The 26930-nt window shown below is 35.1% G+C and overlaps 1 protein-coding gene across 2 annotated transcripts in view; it reads left to right on the top strand.

The window, feature by feature from the left end:
* Positions 1–1068: 1068 nt before the first annotated feature.
* The window catches only part of LOC150099705 (protein salivary glands marred-like), a 69853-nt gene continuing 43991 nt past the window's right edge, over positions 1069–26930 (top strand). The window contains exon 1 of one of the 2 annotated variants that reach the window (XM_090404385.1): positions 1069–1210. The gene's annotated coding sequence lies outside the window, so the exon portion shown is untranslated. Of the gene's footprint in view, positions 1211–13444; positions 13525–26930 lie in introns of those variants that run through there. The other variant, XM_090404388.1, reaches the window with a different exon arrangement.

Below are 26930 nucleotides of genomic sequence, written 5' to 3'. Positions count from 1 at the left end.
ATTACCAGTAATGGAGCTACAACTCTCGTCTTTAATCCTGCAAAGTATAGAGGCCATAAATGAATTTATCAGAATAAAACCGGAGGATATTTCAAATGGCTACTTCTCATCAGAAACCAGGTGAGAAACATTATGAGAGCAAAAAACATGCTGATCTATACCATATAATCACTTTAGACTCTTTACCAATAATTACAGTTATGCATTGCCTGAGAGTTCACTTATGAAAAAGACAACTCCCTGACATATGATTGCTATGGTAATGAACAGATGAGTTTGCTCTTTTAAAAGTTTCTTCCTGATCACCGATGAGCACCCATAGTTTGAAACAGCTGTCTAACAAGTGAATCCTAAAACACAAATAACAGGCAAATAAACCTCCTCCTAGGCCAGAGATGGCGAACCTATGACACGTGTGTCAGCACTGACACACTTGAGGGTTTCAGGTGACACACCTTGGATGTTGAAAAATATTGGTATTCTGATGAAAAAACTAATTTCAATAATTTAAGTTTATTAAATTAATTGTATAATATGAATTCATAGATTGCATATCAATGTCCTATTAAATAAATAGCCTAATATGATATGTATAAGTCACAATCTATGATTAAGTGGTTAAATTTATAATGCATGTATGCAAGTGGCACATCAACAACGTCAATATTTAAAAAAAAAAAGATGTTTGACACACCTGGGTAAAAAGGTTCGCCATCACTGTCCTAGGCAGTGCTCGTGTCTTGTAAGTAGTGCAAGATAGCAACTCCGATTCTGTGAGTATTCTCATAAGCTCTCTCTCTCTCTCTCTAATCTATTTTCAAAAGTTTCTATACATTCAACTATGGAATAAGGATGTATTTATAATATTCTATTTCTGTTTATTTGTCGCCAAAATGGAGCCTTTTTAGGCCCTTCTTTATCAATAGCCAGTTTTAATTTGTTATTATGATTGTTTTTTAGTATGCTTGTTTGGGCTATTTCACAATTCATTTTTAAAATTTTCGTATTAATATTGACTCATTAGAGGATGGTTTGTTATTTTTGTATAGTTTCTGTGTGATATAAGAAGTGAGTGTTATTCTTAGTTTAATCGTGATAGGTTAATTTTTTGTTTAAGTTTATGTTATATTGAGTTCGTTTCTTTCTGTAAGGTTTTATGAGAATGTTTCTGCCATGTAGTTAACTTTCTGGAACTTTGGACGGAGTTAAGGTAGGGACTGTTATTTACCATTTTTAATTCCCCTTGAAATTTAAAAATAGGTATGCATGCATTTTCAATTTTGGCTTTTCTTTTGCATTTAATTAGCATCTCATGCTGCTCTTCTGATTAAGCATTATTTCATCCTTAAAGCGGAGAGCCAGACGCAATGATTTTATTCATAATCTGTCTTTCATTTCTTGTCTGCAACAACGAATAAACACCGCCACCTGTTGTATGTGGGCTATTTAACACGCTTACGTTAAAGTAGTAGTGTAGTGAATTGACAGTTACATTTGGATCATATTATACATATTCGTTTTATGCAACATGCATACTCGCATCTTTTTTTTTTTTTTCTTACTCGAAAAGTGTATTGTGGAATTGTCATTTGCTATAAAATTTGTAAGCATAATTTGTACTCGCTTTACATTTACGTTACATTTAAATTTTTTTACACTTTTCTTTTGCCGAAAAATATCTCACTTTTGTAAGGTACTTTGGGACCTTTTACAAAAGTGAATTAGGCGTTAGAATGCTGAGAGGATATGGGATCCAAATGAGTATTCTTGTAGCGAAGACTTATTGTAGGAGACCCAAACTATCCATGATTGCATTGAGCACGTTGATAAACTTGCAACTGAGTCAGGCAATGCATTCCACCTGTTCACCACTCTCTAATTGAAAAATCTAGCCCTCACACCCTTGTTAACCACATTTAGCTTCACATCATCTCCAAACAAGTGAATATTCCCCTGCAGTCCATTGACAATACCATTGTCCCGTCAGGTGTCTTCTCCCTCCAGGAGATCGACTACCATGTCCTATGCCTGTCTGCTGCATTCCTCGTATGAGAGATAGGTCCAGTGCTATATTTTTCATCCACTCCAGTCTTTGTCTTCCTCTCCTTCTCTTTCCCTCAACATTTCCTTCAAGAAGTGTCCTTTGTAGGCAGTTATACCTGAGAATATGTCTGAAATAGCTGACTTTTCTCTTTTTAATTTCTTTTATCAAGCTTCTGTTTATGCCTATCATTTCTAGTACCTCTTCATTTGTCTTTTTGTCTTTCCATGATATCCTCATAATTCTTTGCAGTATCCCCATTTCAAACGCCTCCATTTTTTTCACACTCAGATTGGAGAGTGTCCATGTCTCTACTCTGTATAATAATGTGGACCATATATAACATTTGGAGATTCTTAGTCTTCTTTTCAGATTTAATTCTCTAGATGTCAGTAAATTTTTCATATTGTTGAAAGTTGACCTTGCGATTTCAATCCTTTTTCTAATTTCATCTTCTGTCCTGCCATTCTCTGTGATCAAGTGTCTGAGGTATATGTATGTTTGCACCTGTTCTAATTTATTTCCTTTTATATTGATGCATATTTTTGGTATTTCCTTTTCTCTTAAAATTATCATGATTTTTGTCATTTTTAAAGTTGAAACTGAGGCCATACTGTTCGCTTTGAGGGTTTCATCTATACGAATCTTGAGATCATATTTGCTTTCAGTTAGAAAAACCGTTTCATCTGCATATCTTAGGTTATTGATATTTCTGCCCTCTACAGTGATTCCTTTGAGGTTACTAATTTTATTAAATATTTCTTCAGTGTACAGGTTAAAGAGAATTGGAGACAAGACATAGCAGCAATGAACAGATGGATCTTGCACCTTTCTGAACTGGGAATTCTTCTGAGGTCTCTCTACTTATTCTCAAAGATGCAGTCTGTTCCCGGTGAAGATTAGTTATTAGCCTAATGGTCTTTTCCGTCAATGCCTATGACATTGCCATTGACATAAAGATTAAACAGTATTGAGCCTTGCGGGACCTTATTTGTAACCTTCTGTTTCCTTGATATCATTCCCTCATTCACAACTCTGATACCTATCAGATAGCTAATCTCAAATGCAGTTCACTAACCTGACATCTTAACCCATGTGCTGCAACTTAAATATCAGCTTAACATTGATACTCCCCTTTTTTTTTTTGTGGTATCCTGTCAAATATCTTTGTAAATTCCAAACAAATGGCAGAATATTCCTTTCCTTCATCAACTGCTCTTGTCACTTTATTATAAAAGGCAATCATATTAAAAACAAGTGTCCTTTAACAAATCCATGCTGACTCTCACAGATAACATTACCCTCATCCTCCCAACAATGTAAATGATCCCTTAGTACTTTCTCCAAAATCTTAACTACTGATGAAATACAAACTAGTCTATAGTTTGACACCTCCACTCTGCTATTACCCTTATGCAATAGTACTATCTTACCCTCCTTACATTCTTTATCTTTCCCATGGCCAAACTTTCATTGAAAATACAGATCAACAGAGCTGTAATTTCTTTAGCATATTCTCTCAAAACCCTGTGGTTAAATCCCATCCAGTCCCATTGCTTTATTGACATCCAGGATACTCAGTATTTGAAACATGCTCTCTTCTTGCACTTCTAAACCTCAAACCTGCCCTGTCCCTCTAATATTAAAACCTCCTTCTCCAGGATGAAATACTCCAACAAAGTGTTCTTTAAACAACTGTCCTTTGCATCAGTCACTATTCCCATTTTTATCCAATAGTGTCATTCTTCCAGAATCATTCCTCCTCCTACTGGCCACATAAGGAAAGAATTCCTTAGAATTTTCTTTGAATCTCAGAGACAATCTCTTTTCATATTCCAGTTTTGCCTTCCTTACCATATCATACTAGTTGCTCTCCTGGCATGAGTCTAATATTCTTTATGCATCTGCTCTTCATCCTCCCCTCCCCTCTCCTTATATATATGCCATAACCTTTTTGCACCTGCAGTTCCCATCCACTTTGTCAGTTTGTGTTCTTTTTTTTCACTTGCAGTATACACCTGGAAGTTTTTCATCATCATCATCAAGTCTTTCCGTGCCTACTGGCACATAAGGCTGCAATGCTGGTTTTCCATCTGCTCCTGTTCCTCGCAGCTGCTCTTACTTCTGCCCATCTTGCCTGCTTCATTTTGGATTCCATCATTCTTCTCCAAGTTAATTTTGGACAACCTCTAAAGCATCTTCCTTCTGGAGCCCAAATCAATGCTACTTGGAGAATTCTGTTTATCCCCATGCGAAGAACATGTCCGGCCCATTTCCATCTTCTTAGGCGAATCTCCTCATCTATTGACTTGGAGAAGGTTTTCTTTAAAAGTTCCTCGTTAGTCATTGTATTTGGCCAGAAGATTTTTAAAATTCTTCTTAAACACTTGTTTTGGAAAATGTCAAATTTATTACTTTGTGCTTTAGTAAATTTCCAAGTTTCAGAGCCATATTGCAGTATTGCTCGCACAATGGATTTATAGACATTAATTTTCACTTTAACTGTAATATTTGATGCTTTCCATAATTTGTTTAGTGACCTGAAACAATTTTGTGCTTTAGCAATTGTTTGTAAAACGTCTTTGTCAGTGCCGCCTTGTTTATTTATTACTGATCCAAGGTATGTAAAAGTATCAACATCTTCAATTGTTTCATTTTTTAACTTAATTTCTTTATTTGATTTTTCATTTATTCGCATGACCTAGGTTTTCTTCTTGTTTATATGTAGACCGATAGTTTCTGCACAGTGAGGAAAGGCATCAGTTTTTAGCTGTAAATGATTTAACTTGGAGGACAGGAGCACTCTGTCATCAGCAAAATCAAGGTCTTCCTGTGTGGATGTAAAGTCCCAACATATTCCTCTCTTTTGATGATTAATTGAGTTTTTCATGATCCAATCAATTAAAATTATAAATAATAGACCAGATAACACACAACCCTGCCTAACTCCAGTTTCAATGATAAAGAAGTCTGTAAGTTTTTCATTTACTTCCATGCAAGACTTGCTGCCATCATACATATTCTTAATAATGTTGATAAATTTATAAGGTATTCCGTATTTTTCTAATATTTTCCAAAGTTTCTCTCTATTTATTGAAATCGATGAAGTTTAGGTAAAGTGGGGCTTGAAATTCTGTACATTGTTCGATTATATTTCTAAGAGTGAATGTTTGTTGAATGGTTCTGCAACCAGTTCGAAAACCTGCCTGTTCTTCTCTTAGTAAATTTTTGATTTCTTCTTTAATCTATTAATTAAAATTTTGTTAAAAACTTTTGCGGGAATTGACAACAAACTTATTCCTCTCCAATTTTCACATTTAGTCAGATCTCCTTTTTTAGGGATTTTTATAATTACTGCTTCTTTCCATTGTTCAGGAATTTTTTCTGTCTTCCAGATTTCAGTGTATAACTTTTGTAATTTGGCAGTAGTCGTGTTGAGATCAGCTTTTAACATTTCGGCATTGATATTATCATTTCCACATGTTTTGTTAGATTTTAGTGCCTTTAGGGCATCTTTGACTTCGCCCAACGAAATCTCGTCTTCAGAAATGTTCAAAGTGGGTGTTACACTAGTTGTAATATTTTGTGCCTGTTGAGATCCTGTATCTACCTTTACATTTAATGTTTCTTCAAAATAGTCTCTCCATCTTGCTTCGATTTTGGAGTTAATCATCAATAACTTTCCTTGTTTGTCTCTAATGGATGAAGGGATTGCTTATTTGTTTTATAATCTGATAAAGTTGTCTAATTTGTCGATTTTCTCCAGCATGTTGTGCTTCTTTTGCTAATTCATTAAAATATTTTCTCTTGTCGGCTCTTGTAGCTCTCTTTATGCTTTTTTTTTAGTTCATTATAGTGATTGCTATGCATCTTATATAATCGTTCTGAATTTGTATTGTTCATTAATGATTTAATCGTTTTTCTCTCTTCAATGATCTTCTAAGTATCTGCAGTTAACCATTCTTTATTTTTCTTTTTTCTTCATTTACCAATTACATCTTCAGAAACTTCATTAGGTATTCCTGAAGTTTTTCCAATATTCTTCTACTTTGTTGTTTTCTACTATTACATCTTGATTTTCCTCTATTTCTAATATATTGAATCTGTTCTTTATCCCCAAAGCAAACTTTTCTCTTGTTTCTTTAATTTTTCAATATCAAATGCAGTTCTTGAACCTCTTTTCTTTCTTAATACACTTTGAAGTTTTAATTTCAACTTTGTCACTAATAAGAAGTGGTCAGAACCAACATCTGCACCACGTTTGACTCTCACATCAAGCATGAATCTCACGAATTTACTGTTACAAATTGATCATGTTGATAGCAACATGATCAATTTGGTTTTATATGCTGCCATCCAGTGCGATCCAAGTCAATTTATGTATTTCTTTATGCTTGAATTGACTTCCTCCAATGACAAAGTTGTTCATTTCAAAAGGATACAAACATATAATTTTCATTTTGGTCTCCACAAACCTCGAAACCTAAGTATTTTTCTTCTACACATGACCTTTTACCCACTTTTGCATTAAGATTGCCAATGAGTATTATCATATCGTGTTTTGGAATAGAATTTATTACTTTTTGGAGTTGTTCATAAAAACATTCTTCTATTTCTTCATCTGCATCATTAGTAGGTGCGTAAACCTGCACAACAGAAAGTTTGATAAATTTAGAATAAAACCTGGCTTTTATAAATCTCTCGTTTACTGGTTCCCATTCCATCAGACTTTTGGTTACTTTTGGGTTCAATATTAGTGCAGCTCCTTTTTCATGCTTCTCCTCTGATCCAGAGTACAATATTGTCTTGTTGTCTTTAGTTGCAAGTCTACCAAAACCAGTCCATTTGAGTTCACTGATGCCTAAAATGTCTAGCTTGTAATTGTCCATTTCATTTGTTACCTGCCTAGTTTTTCCTACCTGGTATACAGTGTTCTGACATTCCATGATCCAATCTTTAAAATTTTTTTGTGGCTTCATAAGTGACGCTTTCAACAACAAGAGTTCCGAAAGGCTTTCCCCTTGGTGTGTCATATATACGTTATCCACATCAGACCAGGCTAGATAACAGTCTTCTAGGGGTCTCGCAAGTCACGTCTGTTGCCAGGAGCATTTGTTCATCCAGATTTGCAGTTTCCGTAATCGGATAATTTTTACATTATTAGTCCTTCGCCCGAACCCCAAAGGGGACCCGGCTATACCCTCTGGCACTGGGTCTCCATTTATTGCCTCTTACGATATACAGGAGTGCAGTTGGGGTATTCTACTACCCGCCCCAACACGGGGAACACCTGGAAGTTGCTGCTAATAAATATTTATTCACCTGTTCCCAAGCACTGATGATATTTCACCCTTCCAATTCCTCCATCCATGGAACTTTCCCAAAATGATTTTTAAGATTATTATTATCACCTACCTTATAATTCCATTTACATACATACATTCCTTGCTCTTTGATACTCGTGCATGTCTCTTCATCTTCCAAGTCAAAACCACATGATCGCTCTCTCCAGCTGGAGGCAGAGATGCCATCTCAGTTAGTCAGATGTTGTAATTCTATGACCAAATGCAAAACTTAAACCATGTTTTCCTTTTACTACATGTTGCCTAAGACACTTTTCTCTCAAGAATTTTAGAAATATAATGTGGTTAAATCCCATAACAATCAGTCTTTTTGCACTTGCCAAGCTCAACTGGCTAAACATCTCCTGCTTTTCACCCTCTATGCTTCCTGGCTTATAGCAACACCCTACTAAATATCCTGTCCTGCCCACTTCACACCATATGCTCCAAACCATTAGTGTCATTACCTTCCAAATCCTCCACTTTGAGAACACATACTTATTACTTATTATAAGCAATACACTACCGCATTTGAATTTCCTATCCTGTTGAAAAATGCTGTACCCTGCTGCTTCTATTACTATCAGTATATCATCATCTGTCAACCATGTCTCAGAGATCCCAATAATCTTTGGACAGGCTGATGCTATTAGTGCCATCAATTAATCTCCTTTATTCCAGATACCAATGCATTGTCATTGCTTCTATATCAATATTCTGTTGTGTCGGAAAAAGTGCTGATTCACTATTGGTGAGTCATCCTGTTTCCGACCCAACACACGGTAATGATTAGATCTAAGGATAAGGACATACTTATGCCTCCAGAAAAAGAGCTAAAATGATAGTGTACATATGTTCACTCAGAAGCATGTCTAACCATCTGAGGTTGTAGATATTAAGTAATTTTGAGAAATCTATATTTAAAGTTGATAATGTCTGTGTAAAAATTAACAAGGGAAAATTATGTCTCAGTACTGAAATGTTATTATTAGATGTATATACGTGATGATCTATGTATTAGAACCATGTCAAAACGGTTAGGAGTTGTGGTGACCAATCGGCCGCAGCTATGAGCATGACGTAGTCATCAAGAGAGAGAGAGGGCACTCGCATTTTGCAATATAAGGTCCAGTGTGAGATTCAAAGGCGCTCTTGTTTTCTGTTCCTGCATTCCCATCCAAGTCCTGGATAGCTGTGGAAGCTTGCCACCGGTGCCCAGCAACAATCTCCCGGTTGCTGTGGTGCCGTGTCGAGTATAGTCACCAAAGGAATGACGTCGGAATTCCAGTAAAGAGCCATTGGTTAGTTATGCCAACGTGTAGTCGGAGAGAGGGCAACCTTTCAAAGATAATAGAAGTAAGTCGCTGATGCCATGAGAAAACGTGGTGAGAAAACACAGAAGTGTAATCGCAAGGAAGCCCCGGCAACTCTGTGAAAAGACAAGGATGGTAATGTACAAGTTTTCATACTCATTTTAGAATAGGAACCAAGGAATTTAGGAGCTCCACACATTTAACTTTCATACGATGCTAAAGGACTGATTTTGGACTAGTCTATGTCAAATAAGCTGGTGCCACTCTAAGCTTATGCTGAGGAAGGAATCAAACCTTCGAACTGTTTATTAGGAAGAAACTTTATGATATTATGTTAAATATTAGCTTGAATGTTAACTAAGTTGGGGAGGATGAAGCTTGAGCACAAATAAGAATATTATCCCATGTTAAAATACAAGACGGATTGCGTCTGATATGCTCTACACAAGGATTGTATATAACTATGTGCATGTGTTTTTTTTTTATATGCGAGCACTGAGTAACTGTGTGGAATAATCGTGTCTGAATGTAATAATACAAAAAGGGTGTGGAATTGTTAGGTTAAAAATTAGGAGTAGAAATTTTGGATATCTTAGCCCAAAGGGGGGGGGTGTTCAGACTCTTTGGTATTGAAGTTACTACTTAAGGTGTATATATGCAAGTGTTTAAAATAAATGTATTTCTTTAACCCAAAGTTCATGAGTCTGTTGTTTTCTGAGATTTGAATTGCCACTTATTAAACCTTCGGACCTGTATAAGTAAAGAGGGAATCCATTTTCATAAGAAAGAAAGAGGGGAGCCACGACTGCAAATCATGTGATCCCTTTGTTATTTTAGAGTTGTCTAATTGTGTATCAGAATTCAATTGCCGGCTGGTGCAGTCATTTTAAACAATTATAAATTTGTCGGCAATTGAATAGCTGATATCGTAAAGTGATAAATAATAGTAACTTAGAATATAAATTTACGAGGGACAGCAGATGACATAACAATTCCCTTCAGATGCCACTGGATTCAGCATTACACAATGTATTCTCTCTTCTCCCAAGTGACTATTCCCACAAGAGGCCATCCCTGCTACCATCCTCCCTGATAATTCTAGTTTCCCTGTTTTGACACACTGACTTATTCAGAGAACAGCATTCTCTCCAGATGCCTATGTCCTTCCTCATTCAAATGCAAGCTGTTTCTTGCATACAGTTCCTTTTTGTCTTCAAATGCCCTCCAAGCATCCACATATTCAAACCTCTCTTGCGACAAATTCTGGCTATTATACTATTTATTGTTGATGTTCTTCTCTACAGCTTTGCATTATCATACCTGGGCAACATGCTCACTATCTTTCCTCTCTCTCCTCTTTTGTACAACCTCAGATCTCGTCACCTGATTCACACTGCTTATCAAGTCATTTGTGCCCACCATCACAATCATCTCATCCACCCTTTCACATTACTTAATTGTCATAGTCACATTCCTCCATACAAACACTCCTCTGGCATCTTGTACACCACAGATCATTGAGTCTCCATACATCACACCTCTTACCACTCTGCTTCTTCCTTGCTCACCTGCCTCCCTCACTTGCTACTCTTACACTTTCTGTGTCCCCCTGCTTTTCTGTTTTTCCTGTCATCTCTCCATCCTTGGTTCCAGCACTGTCTCATATTTCTCTCATTCCTTCTCTTTTACTGATTCTCCTATTCTCTCCCTTTCCATCATAACTCACTCCTACTTTGATTTGCTTTGTATTCATTGTTTCCAGTTGTTGCCTAATCTCATCCTTCACGCTTTTTAGCTCATTCCCAATATATTCCACTTCTTTCAGCACATCTGTTTCTCTCTGCAAGCTACCTACTCTTACTCAACATTCATCCTCCCAATTAACACCATCTTCAAAAACTACATGATGTTTCAAACCTCCTACACTGCCTAGTTTTATTTTTTTCATTCAAATTCCGCTTGTTATCCTCACCCTCGATCATGCTGTTTGTCTCCCTTGGTCACTATTCACCTGCTTTGGATGCAATGCTGCCGAGGTCTGTTATACTAATTTCTAAATCGCAAAGTTCTTCCCATTTTCTACAATTTCAGCAGACATGCACTTCTTGATCTCTCACGTGCCATGTATCTAACTGCTGGGATGAATATATGCTGCAAGAACTGCATACCACAAAATCCTGTAGTATGCTGTGTAAAATGTAATCCTTAAGTGACAGGGGACTTAGTGATGAGCCATTGGCAAACTGAGCCATGGCTGCTGCAGTTATTTAAACATTGCACAAAGAATACCACAAGCTCAGTACAAATTCCCCAACTGCAAATTACTCATAAACTATACATTTTCAAAATCAATATTATTATTATTATTATTACTACTACTACTATGTGATACCTCCAGGGAGTCCAAAGACTCATTGAGGGAGGGCACCTACTCTACAACTTTGTCTCCACCAACTACAACGAACCACAACTACACCAACGCCACCAACCACCACTAGTATTTTCACAAACATCCATGTCCACAGCACGATTTGGATGTGCAGCCTTTTGGCTGGAGAGCAAATACGCTAACCACTCGGCCAACTAGGCTGACATAAATGCTAGATCTGAGGATTTTTGGAAGTTAGGAAAGATCAGCTAATCCTTCCTAACTTTATTTTATTTAATTGTATAATTTTTTTTAATAAGTTAGGAAATTTAATGACCTTTTTTTTTAGTTATCTTACATTAGCCACTTAGGTAGCTTCTTGGAATTGTCAGTTATTGTTTGATTAGCTTTTTACATTCTTGTACTAAAGATGCCTTTTGATACTTAGACAAAAATTATAGTAATAAAAAATATTCTACATGAGTTTATTCCGTATTATAATTTATTTAAATTATACTGTTTTCCTCAATGAGTACAAACTCTGCCTTACATTTTCTTTCTCCTTAAGCACTTTTCAACATGGATTACGTTGCAAAAGTTATGAGTTCCCCAGAAAATTGCTGCTACAATGCAAAGAATGCTGATGTATGGATAAGGAGGTGTTAGTTCTACTGTATTAGGCATTAATTAAGCCTCATTTGAATTTCTGTTCAGAGATCTGGTTACCTGACTATATTGGTGATAAGGAAACATTGGAGAGAGAGAGAGAGAGAGAGGGCACTGGCTAATAACTAAGACTGTCGCAGGACTCTGGAATATTGAGTGTGAGGACAGATTGAGGAAATATATTATTATTATTATTACGGGTATCTCCATGGAGTCAGTAGACTCATCGCGAGAGACCCAAACTAGCAAAACAATATGTCATATTGTTAATATTCAATGAATTTATTTATCCTGTAGGCGACTGCGCCATTGTTAATATTTAATATATGTGTTATCCTCTCGGCTGCTATATAGGCTGCGCCATTGATAATATATAATGAATTTATCCTTTAGAGGCTGCGCCATTAGTTATTTATAATGTGTATTATAAATAATATTTCATTTACTAACAATTATTTTTATTTTTGACTCCGAGTGTCCCTATATGTTATTATATTTGCACAAAGAGTTCACTCCAATTGGTGCAATGACTTTAACTCACTCTTTCAGAATCCAACTAATCATTGACTCAATGCCAAGTACAAAATAAACACATTTAATAAAACTTAAAACAACATATACACTTCTAGTAAAAATACATAACTACAAATACAGATTATATGGATCCAAGGCCTTATTTAAAAAATACAAACTTACTCTTAAGACAAAACACTTTTTCTTTCACAATCAAAAAAATGTTCATAGTCTTTTTCTTTTCCTGTTAAGGCTCTTTTCCAGAAGTTACAAGGTTCTGTACTTCAATTTTAGGATCCCTTTAAAATTCCTTTTTACTGCCTCACACAAAACAAAATCAAGTTCCTTCCTACTTGAATATATCTTGGCCAGTTTATAAAAACTTAGTTTCAAGATTTCCCTTTTCTTTACTTATTCCTTCTTGAAACATATTATTTCCACCATTCCTTTTTCGGAATACAATATGAAATTTCCTTTTAATTGCCGCACACAAAAAATCAAGTTCCTCCCAACTTGAATATTCCTCGGCCAGTGTATAAAAACTTAGTTTCAAGATTTCCCTTTTTCTTCTGTACTTATTCCTTCTTGAAACATATTATTTCCACTATTCCTTTTTCGGAATACAATATGAAATTTCCTTTTGACTGCCGCACACAAAAAATTCAAGTTCCTCCCAACTTGAATATATCTTGGCCAGTTTATAAAAACTTAGTTTCAAGAATTCCTTTTTCTTCTGTACTTATTCCTTCTTGAAACATATTATTTCCACTATTCCTTTTTCGGAATACAATATGAAATTTCCTTTTGACTGCCGCACACAAAAAATTCAAGTTCCTCCCAACTTGAATATATCTTGGCCAGTTTATAAAAACTTAGTTTCAAGAATTCCTTTTTCTTCTGTACTTATTCCTTCTTGAAACATATTATTTCTACTATTCCTTTTTCGGAATACAATATGAAATTTCCTTTTAACTGCCGCACACAAAAAATCAAGTTCCTCCCAACTTGAATATTCCTCGGCCAGTGTTCTAAAAACTTTCCGAACGCTCCCTTGTTTACCACTGTAACTTGGATACGCAACGCTTTTCTTGTCAGCTGTCAATCAAACATCAAGTTCACTCCGGGAGCATGCGCACTTCAACAACGTCAGAAACTACGCATTGTAATAATATGGCTGACTCGCTGTATCCACCAGCGCTGAAGAAAGTCTTTCATAAACACAAAATTCAACATTTAAAAATACAACAAACTTTCTTATAAATAATACAAATAATCAATTAAGTAAGTACTTCAATATTTTTACTTCTTTACATATTACTCCTAACATAATATTTTCATAACGAGCACATCGCAAGTGCAGACACTGCGTGTATGAAAACAAAAACTAACAAGCAATATTAATACGTAAAAATATTCAGAATTTATAATATGATTATTTTTACAATATCTCTTCTTGAATTCATTTACAGACGAAGAGCTCACAACTAAGTCAGGCAATGAATTCCACTCATTCACCATCCTCCAGGCAAAAAAACCTTGTTCTGACATCTTTTAACCAGACTATTCTTTAATTTCCAGGGATGCCCTCTTGTTCTTCCATCACTATCACACAGCTGAAACATTTCCCCTGCATCAATCCTATAAAAACCTTTCAGTAATTTAAATGTTTCTATCGTATCCCCTCTTCTCCGCCTATCAACCAACCTCTGCAATCCACAAGCTCTCAATATATCAATGTAGGGAGCATTTTTTACATCACTTACCAACTTAGTCACTCTTCTCTGATCCCTCTCCACAGCCTCCTCATCTCCAAGGAATCCAGGTGATCAGACCTGAGCACAGTAATCCAAATGTGGAAGTATCAACGCTTTATAAAGGGGAATAATAACCTCTTTATCTCTGGATGTCAATGTATTCCTCAACAACCAAGTAATCCTATATGCAATCTTGGACACCTTAGCAGTGTGTCCTCTGAACTTCATCTCCCCCCCCCCCACACACACACACACCAACACCCCTAAGTCCCTAGCCTCATCAATCTCTTGGAGTACTGTTCCATCAATGTAGTACACAGCTGGTAATCTTTTAATCCCAAAATGCATGACTTTACACTTTTCCACATTGAACTGACATCCATTACCTTTTGCCCATTCTACCAGCTTATTTAAATCATCCTGCAAACTTTCAACATCAGCTTGATTTTTTATTGCGCTACCCAACTGTGCATCATCAGCAAACAACAATATAAGTCATCAGAGCCTGGAAAATGAAGGATAGGTGATATTATTGAGACATATAAGTTGGGTTCTTCAGTTCAAATCAATTAATAATTCCCCTGTATCTATTTGATAAGTATATCAAATAGATACAGGAAAATTATTGCATAGGACAATGATGACGAACCTTTTTATGTGTGTGTGCCAAAAATTTTACCAATCGATTTGCTGACATGCCAGGGCAGTCTTTAATAGTATAAAAATTAATAGAAAATTAATGTAACTTAATTAATTTATTTATAAATTTATAATATATAAAGTAAGTTAAGGGGATAATAAATCCTTCATTATTTTAAAGCCGGATATGAAACTCGGAGATCGAAATCTAAGAGTTTCATGCCGAAAAACTATCAGTGAGTCCAAGCATAAGTCAACACCTGTGTAGTACAACACTAGGGCAACTCGGAGCAAAGGTGGAGCAAGATCCATCACTATCCTTAATATTTTCTCATAATGTAAAACGCAGCTCCTAGGAGATGTATTACTATTTGTTTTACATTATGAGGAGAGGTCACTATCCAGACCAGTTTCGACCTTTATTGAGGTCTCATCGGTGAGTAGGTAGACCTGGATAATACCAAGGTTTAAGTGAAACGAACCTACATACCCCTGCTATACAAATTGCCAGAATGGTGTACCCATATATATTATTATTATTACTACGATAAAGAGTCAAGAGACTATTTTTTCCGGCAGCGTAAATAAAGTTAAGGAGATAATAAATCCCTCATTATTTTAAAGCTGACTTTCCGATAGTTCTTCGGCATGAAACTCTTAGATTTCGAACTCTGTGTTTCATATCCTGCTTTAAAATAATGAGGGATTTATTATCCCCTTAACTTAATTTACGCCGTCGGAAAAAATAGCCTCTTGGCTCTTTATTGTTATGATATATATATTTATTTATAATATTTTATAAATATTTTATTTTTTCTAATTATATTAATTAATTTATTTATAATATTTAAATAAATTATATTAATTTATTTATAATTATTTATATATATAAATTTATAATGTTATTCAGTGTAAAATTGATTATTGTATTATTAAATTGATTTTCATTATGTTGGTTTGAAAGAAAGAAAAAACAGTAGTGAGAAAAATATTTATGCATTGTAACTCACCATCGAAGTTAGCTGAGCAAGGGAAGCAGCAGAAGGATGTCAACTTGTCGGCGAAACACTTACCATATTTACTCGAAAATAACTCGCCCTCGCGTATAACTGGCACCCCTGATTTTGCTTTATGAAAAAATGCATTAAAAAGTGTTGCATATACCTAGCACACGAAAAATGTTTAAACATGTTCAAGTCGAGGCAGTAGTAACTCGCTCCCTGCAGTTAACACGCCCTCCCCAACAGCCATTATACTGCAAATGCAAGAAAAACAAGTAGTTTTATCATATCCCTGATTAAGTTATGGAGGCTTTTGCAGTGTGTGTGTGTGTGTAATATATATCTCAACAAATAGTGCAATTAGAGACAGCTGGAATAAAAACGGTGCTAACTGATGAATCACATGTTCTCTCTCACAGAAACTATGCTGTATAGATTCAAGCAAAACCATATATTGCATTGGAAACACAGTATCTAACTAAAAACTATTGTTCAATTACATGAAATAAGTGTTTGTTTTATTGCATTTGAAATTCTGATTCATCATGACAGCATCATAAAGGCTAACTTCAAATAAAATTCTACCACGAATTGAAATATGCCATGCAATGCATGTGCGAGTTCCTGTGCCAGCTCAAATGCAAACAAGCAGCAATAAAATTCAACCAAAGGTTGAAACTTTGTGTAAGTTGAGCCCATTGATAAAGAGAAATTCCGTCAGAACAATAAACGACACCCGTCGTGGATGTATTAAAACTAAAAAATACATAGTGAATGTTGTTATGACAGTTTCACATGTTATGGAATTTGGTTGAAGAGAATTAGCATTTCAACTCAACAATTGTAGGTTGCCTTTGTCTTTGGGTCGTGCGACCTTTTGTTAATACCACACCAATCATATGGACATCTTCATAGCTGATCTCTGGTGTAAAACAAAATTTAACTTGTATGTATTGTAACAATTAAAAAAAAGGTTAAATAATTTATAAGCGTATAAAAGGATATCACTTGTAAATACATCCATCAACTTTGCGTTGACGTGCCAGCCAAATTCTCAGATGTGCCACCTCTGGTACGCATGCCATAGGTTCACCATCTGTGGCATAGGATAATGGGTGATGCGAAATCGAGAGATCATTCCTGGAAACTGTGCAAAGGTCATGTGAATAAGGAAGTAAAAATTTTTTTTGTTTGAGATTTTTTTTGGAGATTTTTTTGTTTGGTGAGTGGTTAACAAGTGGATTGCATTGCCAGAGTGGGTGTTCAACCTCCTGTGATGAGGCTTGGAAGAAATACTAATATTTCACCCTATATTAGAAGTGCATGAGAAGAGTGGTTGATAACATTTAAAACATGAGTCACATAATGTGCTTACTTGCTTGTGTCTCAATCACAGCTGAGTTAGCAGGAGAATGTGCTATTAGTGCATTGAGAATTACAAAAAAGAGAAGCTTTTATAATTCAAGTGTATGTTATGTCACTCTTTATTTGAATTGCATATTATTATTCAGGCCTCCATGGAGTCAAAAGACTCATCGTGGGAGGTCCTTTCTAAGAACATAAAGTCTGTCAAGATACTTTACAATATATGGTAATACTAATACTTTACAATATATGGTAATACTTGTACTATACTTTTGCTTACTTTACCAAACACATCACTTCCTAATTGCTCTTTATAATATTCATGTAATTAATTATTTTGATTATGATTTCTACTTTTTGACTTTACAAGATGCTTGGAAGAAGTCATAAAAGTTTTCTTTGTTTCTCAGCCCTCCTCATCTTAATTGATTTAAATCTAAACCACTACAAGAATTTGGTATACAAATTTTTATTAATTTTTATAAAACTATTTGAGAATGTTATTAATTGAATCTATTTGAGATTGCTCTGTGACCCAAAGTAGAAAGGTTACTTGTCACACATCTGAATAGTTATTCACTTCCTCTTCAAGTTTTGTTCAAAGCCTGATTTAAATCTTCTATTAAATCAACTGTAGATTCAAGTCCTACGGAAACACGAATTAGATTACTCGTAATTCCAAGTTTCTCACGTTCATCTTTGGGTAATGAAATATGGGTCATCACACTTCTGAAGAATTTAATACATTTATACAGTTGGTATTGTAATAAAAAATATTTAAAATTAAAAAATTGTTTGATAATAATATCAACTTTATAAATTAGTTATTATTTGGCTAGTTAATGCTAAGAAGAACTAAGATGATTAGGATATAGATAAACAAAAATAGTACAGCAAAAACAGACTTGAAAAATATCTTGAAAAATGTTCATTTAACAGTGCATCTTTGAAAATGGGAAGTACTTGGTTATATCAAAATTAGTCTAATGGACTTCAGCAGCATTATATCAGAAGTGAGTGAATAGCAACTGAGAGAGATGAGTAGAATGATCAAGGGTGAGGAAGATAAGTGGCATGTAAATAAGAATATAAAATTATGTAGTGTAGCAGTAGGTTTGAAAGATAGTGTCGACTGGGAGGATGAATATCAAGTGAGAATGCTTAGAGAGAGAAATAGTTGCACTGAAAGAAGAAGTGGAATGTATGAGGAATGAGTTAAGAAGTGTGAAACAAGAGATTAGGAGATGGAAACAATGGAATAATCAAAGCAAATGAGAGTAGGAGTGAGAGAGAGAGTTATGAAAACAATAGAAAGATAGAGAATAGGAGAATCATGTGCAGAGAGGGAATGAGAAAAGGTGACACAATGCAGGAACCAGGGACAGAGAGATGACACAAGTAAGTGGAAGAAGGAGGAAAGAAAGTGCTAGAGGGGGGGGAGAGAGAGAGAGAGAGAGAGTGACAGATGAAAGCAAGCAAGGAACAGAGTGGTAAGAGATGTGATCTATGGAGATTCGATGATCCATGAAGTGCAAGACAGAATATCAATGGAGTGTTTGCCTCAAGAAATGATAGACAATGTGACTATTATTATTATTTATTATTATTATTCAGGCCTCCAAGGAGTCAAAAGACTCATCGAGGGAGGTCCTTCCTAAGACATAAAGTCTGTCAAGACTCATTGAGGGGAGGTCCCCCCCCTGAGAAACACAAAGTCTATCATACCACTCTTTAAACTCACTGACCGTTCTCGCTCCCACCACTCCATCAGGCAATGCATTCCACGGCTCAGCCACCCTCCACACACAAAGAAACCACTCCTTACCCTCTTGCTCACAGTTTCCTTTCGTAAACTTCATAACTTTCGTAATATTGTAGAAGAGACAGTGAGAACTATCCTCATGCAATTTGAAAAGTCATATGAATCGAACAAAGAGAAATAGTTTGCAAAAAAAATAATAATGCAAATTTCTTGAAACCTTCAGATCCACTTTACAAAATATGTAATTCAGCCTGCCAAATTATTTCCAGTCTTCCTAACAAACTAAGATGGCATTGCGTAAAGAGCTTTCTTAAATACTCGAGCCAAAACTGTGATCTATTCTAATCTCTGTCTCTGAAAATGCTGCTCGTAAAAAATTTGAAAAAAGTTGAGAATCTCCATCTGAGAAATTTGCACTACTTCAACAGCAGAGCTGTTACCGACTTCAACTATGACAAGAACACGTAGTAAATCTATTGTTGCTAACACTTTCAAACAACTAGGTGTGTGACACAGTCAACACACCTAGTTGTGGGTATAATTTTACCACTGCTTCCAAAAAAGTACTATTTTTAAAAATTATGACCAGCATGGAACATATCTATGAACTTGCACCCCCAGTGGCTAACAATATTCAGTTGGATGTGGCTAATATTCTAAGTAAATTCATATATCTGAAGAATATATCAGCACTTAGAAAGCTATATAAGAATAAACAATTTATTGAAACTAAAACCAATAAGGGAAATGCTACTGTCAGTATAAACCAAGCAGAGTACAGCAGAAGAATGAATCAACTTCTTGGACTTCTCCACTTATCAGATCATAGATTGGGATCCTACAAAATCCCAAAAGAAAAGTGTACAAATTATTTTTTAAAAAAAGTTGCATCCTGGCCTAAAGAAATTATCAAAAAAATTAAACTTTATCATGTCAAACTGCATAGGATATATGGGGGTCCCAAACCAATAACCTCTTTGTCTAATAGTAGATAGCATAGACAGTTCTAGCTGAAAACTGGCTAAACATGTATTCAAATCATTTCTTTTTTCCTTTATAGGCAACTCTTCCTCATCTATTAAAAATTCTTTGCACTTTAAAACATTAATAGAAAATTTAACTCTGACAGATTCTGACATCATGGTCAATTTTGAGATCACCTCACTTTTCGCTAGTGTACCTTTGACTTTATTAAGCCACATTTCTCCCTTTCACATAATTGAATCATTTAGATTCAATTATTTTAGAGCCTGTATAGTGGTGGAAGTGGTGTTTACACTTCTCAGCTAGACTGCCCAAAGAAAGAGCATCTAGAGTTTGATTCTAGTCGCCGACTAAAGTAACTTTTTCTACTCCTCTTTTGTGTGCCCAGATGGCTCAGTCAGTAGAGCATTAGTCTTTTAACCAGGGATCAAGTCATTGTTCAGGCAAATTTTCAAGTGCCTCCGTAGTGCAATTGGAAGAATGATGGTATGTTGTGCCCTTTGATTGGAAAAGGCCTAAGTTCAATTCTCGTTGTAACAAGAGGGATCTTTATATGGATTTTATTCAATTGAAGGTGAGTTAGCCAATTTCATAGAGGTAGCAGGGTTTTTTCTCCCAGAAACTCGGGTTTTTCATCCTGCATACAGACAAATCAGCCTTGAGAACACACAATTTACATACAAATATTACAAAAAATATTAGTGGTGATGGTGGGCAGTAGATGCCATTGGTGTAGATGATGATAGTAGTAGCGGTTTGATGTAGTTAGTGGATTAAGTGGTGGAAAGAATGTTGTAGAGTAGGTGTCCTCCCTTGATGAGTCTTTGGATATTACATGACACTCCTTTTGAAGTGTCATGTAATAATCATAATAAATTCACCATATATGCAGGTTATTTCCTATGGAAAGGAAAAATATACTAACAGTTAGATAGGAATGTTTTGGTTTCCTCTCTTCTCTCCCCTCTAGCAAACTTCTGTATGGAGCATTTTGAAAACCAAGCATCCACATTAAATACATTTTTGGCACATCTTAACAGCCAACATCCTAAAAATAAAATTCACTGAAAAAAAAATAATAATAGTCTTCCCTTTCTAGATATACTAGTGGCACAACTTCCTAATGCTCATTATCCCTCTCCATCTACACAAAACCCACTCATATTGTTACATAAACAATCACACTACCACCCTACCCAACAGTATTGTCATCCTCAAAACTCTTACTCACCAAGCCAGGGCTATTTGTTCAAAAGACCATAGCCCTTGAAACTGAGCTTGGGGACCTTTGCAACACCTTTTTAGCCAATAGCTACTGTCCATACAAAATAGATAAAATATTACATTCACTCTCCGTACATCTTACACACAAGGATCACAGCAAAACATATTCCCATCTGATATGTTTAGGGTACATCAGAAAGAAATATCCAAAGTTCTCTGCAAATATGATCTCTGTACTACTTTCAAACCTTTCATTCAGCTTGCTACTTTCATACATTCTTCAAAAGATCAACTACATCCAGGAGTGTATAAAGTTCTTTGTGCCTGCAGTGTAGCCTACTTTAAACAGATGGTAGATCAGTTAAACATCTGCTGTGAACATAAAAATTACATCCGAGATCATCTGCATGACAAATCGGGATTGGCAGTCAATGCTCTGAATACTCCTTCACATAGGATCAGATGGGGAAAAATATCTATATTACATAGTCATTACAGGTCTGAGAGTATTAGCATCAGCTATGAAGCACTCTCCCAACCTCAACAAATATGGTTGCATTAAATTACCAAAGATCTGGGAGACTGTTTTTAAAATCTAATAGCCAGATTTATCTAAATTAATTTTGCAATTATATGTGGGTAGTCTGAAAAAAGTTTTCGACCTCGGCCATAGATGGCAACACTATCAGCAAGATTTTTTTCTTTTCTTTTTTCTTTCTAAGTTGGTACACATGTCATAAGCATCCATGTGAAATTGCAAGTCATTCTATCATGTAGTTTGTTTTATATAGCTGTCTGAAGCAAAAGTGTTGTCTGTATCCCTTGAAATTGATAAAATTAAGTATCATGCGATTATAAAATTCTTTGTAAAAGAAGGTTTAATGCCAAAAGAAATTCATTCGAAGTTCATAAAAGTTTATGGGCACTCTTCCCCATCGTTTTTGACAATTAAGAAATAGGCTGCAGAGTTTAAAGCTGGTACGCCAGCTTCAAGGCTGGCCGTACTAGCCTTGACGATGATCCACATGAAGGACATCCAAGGATGAGCATTTTAACAAGAATAAAAACTGATTTTGTGCATCGATTTATTACTATGGATGAGACTTGGATTCACCATTACACACCAGAATCCAAACATCAGTCAAAACAGTGGACAGAAGCGGGTTGTTCAGCGCCAAAGAAGATTTTGGTTCCATCAGCAGGAAAGGTCATAGCATCAGTGTTTTGTGATGCTAAAGGCATTTTGTTTATTAATTATCTTGAAAAAGGTAAAACAATAATCGGGGAATATTATTCCAATATTTTAACCAGACTAGATGAAATAATTTGTGAGAAATGACCCGGTTTGCAGAAGAAAAAAATCATCTTTCATCAGGACAATGCACCTGCCCACAAAGGTGTTTTGGCAATGGGAAAATTAAGGGATCTGCACTCTGAATTGTTGGAACATCCAGCCTATTCCCCATATTTCACTTTCTCTGACTTCTATCTCTTCCTACAACTAAAACTCTTCCTTGCTGGTCAGCATTACGTTTTTCTTGGAATCAAGAGGTGATTGCAGCTGTAAAGGAGTATTTTGCAGATCTTACTGAGAACCACTACTGGGATGGGATAATGGCTGGAATAAATCATTTTTATTAGTTTTTTTTTATTATTAGGCAGAGAACTTTTCAGACCACCCTTGTATGACCCATACAGGGCAGCATTATATGTAATTGACACGTAATGTGTCAATTACATATAATGCTGACATGTAATGTAAGGCCATTACATGTCAGTTACAATTTAAATTGTTTCTACAATGACTTAGTTTAGTATTGTGTGCCTGTCACAGCTATCATTGTGCTCTGATGATGCTAGGTAGAAAAAAACAGTGAATATTACCGAGTTTAATCATTTTTTCTCCCTCTTTGTGCTGGTTGTACTGTTAAAGCATTATTATGAATAAGATAGCAGTGGTTTTAGCCATTGCTCATAGCACTTTTCAAAGTACATTCTTTGGTTCATGAAGCATATGTTTGCTCTCTTATATTTTGTGGTAGAGGGTATCCAGTTTAAATTCTTCTGTTTGCTTTTCCATAGTTAAAAATCTGTCTTGTTCTAAGCTTATCTCTGGGACTCGTAATACCACTAATCACTCTTAACTAATGATTTTCTTTACTTTTTTTTCTACTCCAGTCTTCATAATAGCAATAGTTGTATACAATAATAGTTGTATTTCCATTTTCCATCTGTTCTGATCCAGCAGGTAGAGAGAGAGATTTCACCATATCCCAGTGCTTATGCTAAATTTTCACAATTTGTGCAAGTTCACTTATACCAGAACACAATTGATGTTGAAAGTTTATTTTACACTTTGGTTAGACTATAATAAATTTAGTTTAATCCTTTATCCAAGTGTGAGCAAACAAAGTTTGTGCCTGAAAATATCTTCAGGACTGAATATGGTGTTGTTACCTTACTGGGGTAAGGTAGGTGTTGTACTACCTTACTGGGGTGAGGAAGTACAACACCGGGTAACTCGTAGCAAAGGTGGACCAATAAAGGTCGAAACTAGTCTGGGTAGTGGCCAATCCCTTAATGCATAACATTATACATATCTGCAAGGAGGTGTGCTTTGCATTATGGGAGATACTGGGATAGGAGTGTTGTTAGCTTGGTCCGCCTTTGCTACGAGTTGCCCGGTGTTGTACTACCTTACCCCAGTAAGGTAGTACGACACCTACCTTACCCCAGTAAGGTAGTACAACACCATATTCAGTCCTGAAGATATTTTCAGGTGCAAACTTTGTTTGCTCACACTTGGATAAAAGATTAAACTAAATTTATTATAGTCTAACCAAGTGAAAAATAAACTTTCAACATCTTTCTCTAAATCCAGAATAATTTAATAAAAAAAAAAAAAAAAAAGGCTGCACCCCTTTTGGCAACTCCTTTAGGTAAAGATGATCTCACTATTGCTTCTGCCTGGTATCTCCACCTCTAGGCCTGGCTCCCACTGAAGAGACCTCAATAAAGGTCGAAACTAGTCTGGGTAGTGGCCAATCTCTTAATGCATAACATTGTTCATATCCACAAGGAGATGTGTTTTGCATTATGGGAGATACTAGGATAGGAGTGTTGTTAGCTTGGTCCACCTTTGCTACAAGTTGCCTGGTGTTGACCCCAATAAGATAGTACAACACCATATTCGGTCTTGAAGATATTTTCAGGTGCAAACTTGTTTGCTCACACTTGGATAAAGGATTAAACTAAATTTATTATACCAGAATACAATATTATCTGATGTTCTCTGAATTTTGATCATTTATAAGCAGTAATCCTAAGTTATAGGTGTTCATCTTATAGGTAATTCAGATCATAGGACTTAATGTTGATATCATTTCTCCTAGTGTAGTGATCATACAGCAAGTGCTGCACAATATAAACACCAAAGGAAAATAGATAATTATTGAACTTACTAATATTTTGTTGTAGAAACAATTCATGTTGTAACTGAAAAGGAATTGTCTTAGCAAGGCTCTCTTTTTGGGCCAAAAAACAACTTAATTCAGAAAACTAAGTAAATGTGAGTAACCTATTTTTTGGGTAAGGATAAATCCAAAAGGGGGTTAGTTGCTTAAGGGTCAAATCTGGATAACTGGAAGAGACTTCCATGCAGTCTTTTAAGGAATGCAGAGAACCAACTGGGGTCTGACCTAATCCAGTCCTCACCTTGTGGTGCACCCTATTAGTTGGTATCTGTCTGGATGAACTGGCCATATTGCATTTGGCTAAATTTGGAATTTAGACAACAAAATTGTATTCTTATTGGCTTAAATCAAAAGAAAATGATATAACAACATGATAATGATAAATTCAAAACATTGGAAGATGGAAAGGACCTCAGAATAACAGTCTACCGTTATTCTAAACCTAACTTTTATAAACAATGTATTTAAGGCACCCAAAACTGTAAATGAGATTCTTTTGTTAATTTTCAGGAACTTTGCTAGTAGATGCAAAGATGTAATTATTTCCCTATATAAAACAATAGGTAGGCCTCACTTAGGTACTCCAAACTTGAATATAGTATTTCTTTCTCTTAGAATAGATACAGAGGAGGTAGAAGAGCAGTCTTGAGAAGGTATAGAGAAGAGCATCCAGATTGATATATGAAATGAATGGCTTTCCTTAGCCATTTCCAATAAAACTATTTGCCTCAAGGCAAATAGCTTTATTGGAAATGGTTAACATGGTTTTTTTTACTAGGTACAAAAAGCTTTGTGTGAAATTATTTATTGCATATATTTACTATTATATCTATGGCATAATTGTACAATATGTTATGCAATTGTTAACTAAACACAGTTGATGCAATAACAGCAGAATGTTATTGAATCACAATAGATAACAATTTTTCTCTGGAATGGCATGTGATAGAAAAATTTTAAAAACATATTTGAAATTAGCATGAAAAACTGGTTCAGAAATACCTTTTCTTGCAAAGGAAACTGTGTGTGTGTGTTGGAACCTTTTTCCATTTTTTAGGATACTCCACTTGTGAGATTTTTAATTTTGCAAAATTAAACATCCATGAGGTACTGATATATTAAAGTCAAGAATGGGTAATTCTCCACCACATCTTTAAAATTTGGAGTGAGTTTTATGTCTGTTGCTCTCCTGATATATCTTCATTTGCATTAAATATCTTAAAGTGAGTATTAAATAATTCAACCACCCCTTTTTCCATAATCTTATTACAATCTCCGTCTAACATTTTCGTTCTCTTAAGTTTTTATTTTTTTCTTAATAAACACCATTAATCTTCTCTTGTTCCTGTTTCCATGATGTTTATGCAAGCTACCTTCTACCACAGTGCTCTCTACTGTAGTTTTACATCTATTGTTTTAATGACTTGCCCACTTGTCTCCCAGAACATTTTGATAGGTTCTTCATGCATTCCAGAGGTTCATGTCTGATATGTAATCAAAACATGAAATGTGTAATTCTCTTTGTTGTGTAGTAAATAATGGAAAAAATATTTATTAATTTTTTGTTCTTCTTGATTTTATGAATTTTTATAGTAGAGACTAATAACATTTTGTTGAAATGTAGATTAAAAAATTGTAAAACCTTTCAAACCTTTTATTCTATCTGTTTTTTAAATAAATGAAATACTGTAGGTTCAACTTATGAAATAACATCAGTAGTCAGTTGTAGTGGAAATTGATATTTTTATTTGATCACAGATGAAATCCACTTATATGAAAGATTAACATGTGCATACATCTTATATTTCAGATCAATTCACCATCATATTATTAAATTCAACTTACTGTGTGTGTGTGTGTGTGTGTGTGTGTACACACACTGTAAGTTTAATTTAATTTAACACACACTGTAATTAAACTTTGTGTGTGTGTGTGTGTGTATATATATACTCACACACACACACACACACACACTGTAAGTTTAATTTAATAATAAGATGGTGAATTGATCTGAAATATAAGATGTATGCCCATGTTAATCTTTCATATAAGTGGATTTCATCTGTGATCAAATAAAAGTATCAATTTCCACTACTGTGTGTGTTCCACACACACACAGTAGTGGAAATTGATACTTTTATTTGATATGTGTGGAACACACACACACACTGTAAGTTTAATTACAGTGTGTGTTAAATTAAATTAAACTTACAGTGTGTGTGTACACACATACACACAGTAAGTTGAATTTAATAATATGATAGTGAATTGATCTGAAATATAAGATGTATGCACATGTTAATCTTTCATATAAGTGGATTTCATCTGTGATCAAATAAAAGTATTAATTTCCACTACAACTGACTACCGATGTTATTTCATAAGTTGAACCTACAGTATGTCATTTATTAAAAAAACAGATAGAATAAAAGGTTTGAAAGGTTTTACAGTTATTTAATCTACATTTCAACAAAATGTAATTAGT

The sequence above is a fragment of the Typopeltis vanoorti genome, chromosome 14, assembly GCF_054136105.1.
Source record: "Typopeltis vanoorti isolate ZY-2024b chromosome 14, IOZ_Tvanoo_1.0, whole genome shotgun sequence".
Classification (NCBI taxonomy): domain Eukaryota; kingdom Metazoa; phylum Arthropoda; class Arachnida; order Uropygi; family Thelyphonidae; genus Typopeltis; species Typopeltis vanoorti.
This window is presented reverse-complemented; position numbering and strand designations above follow the sequence as displayed.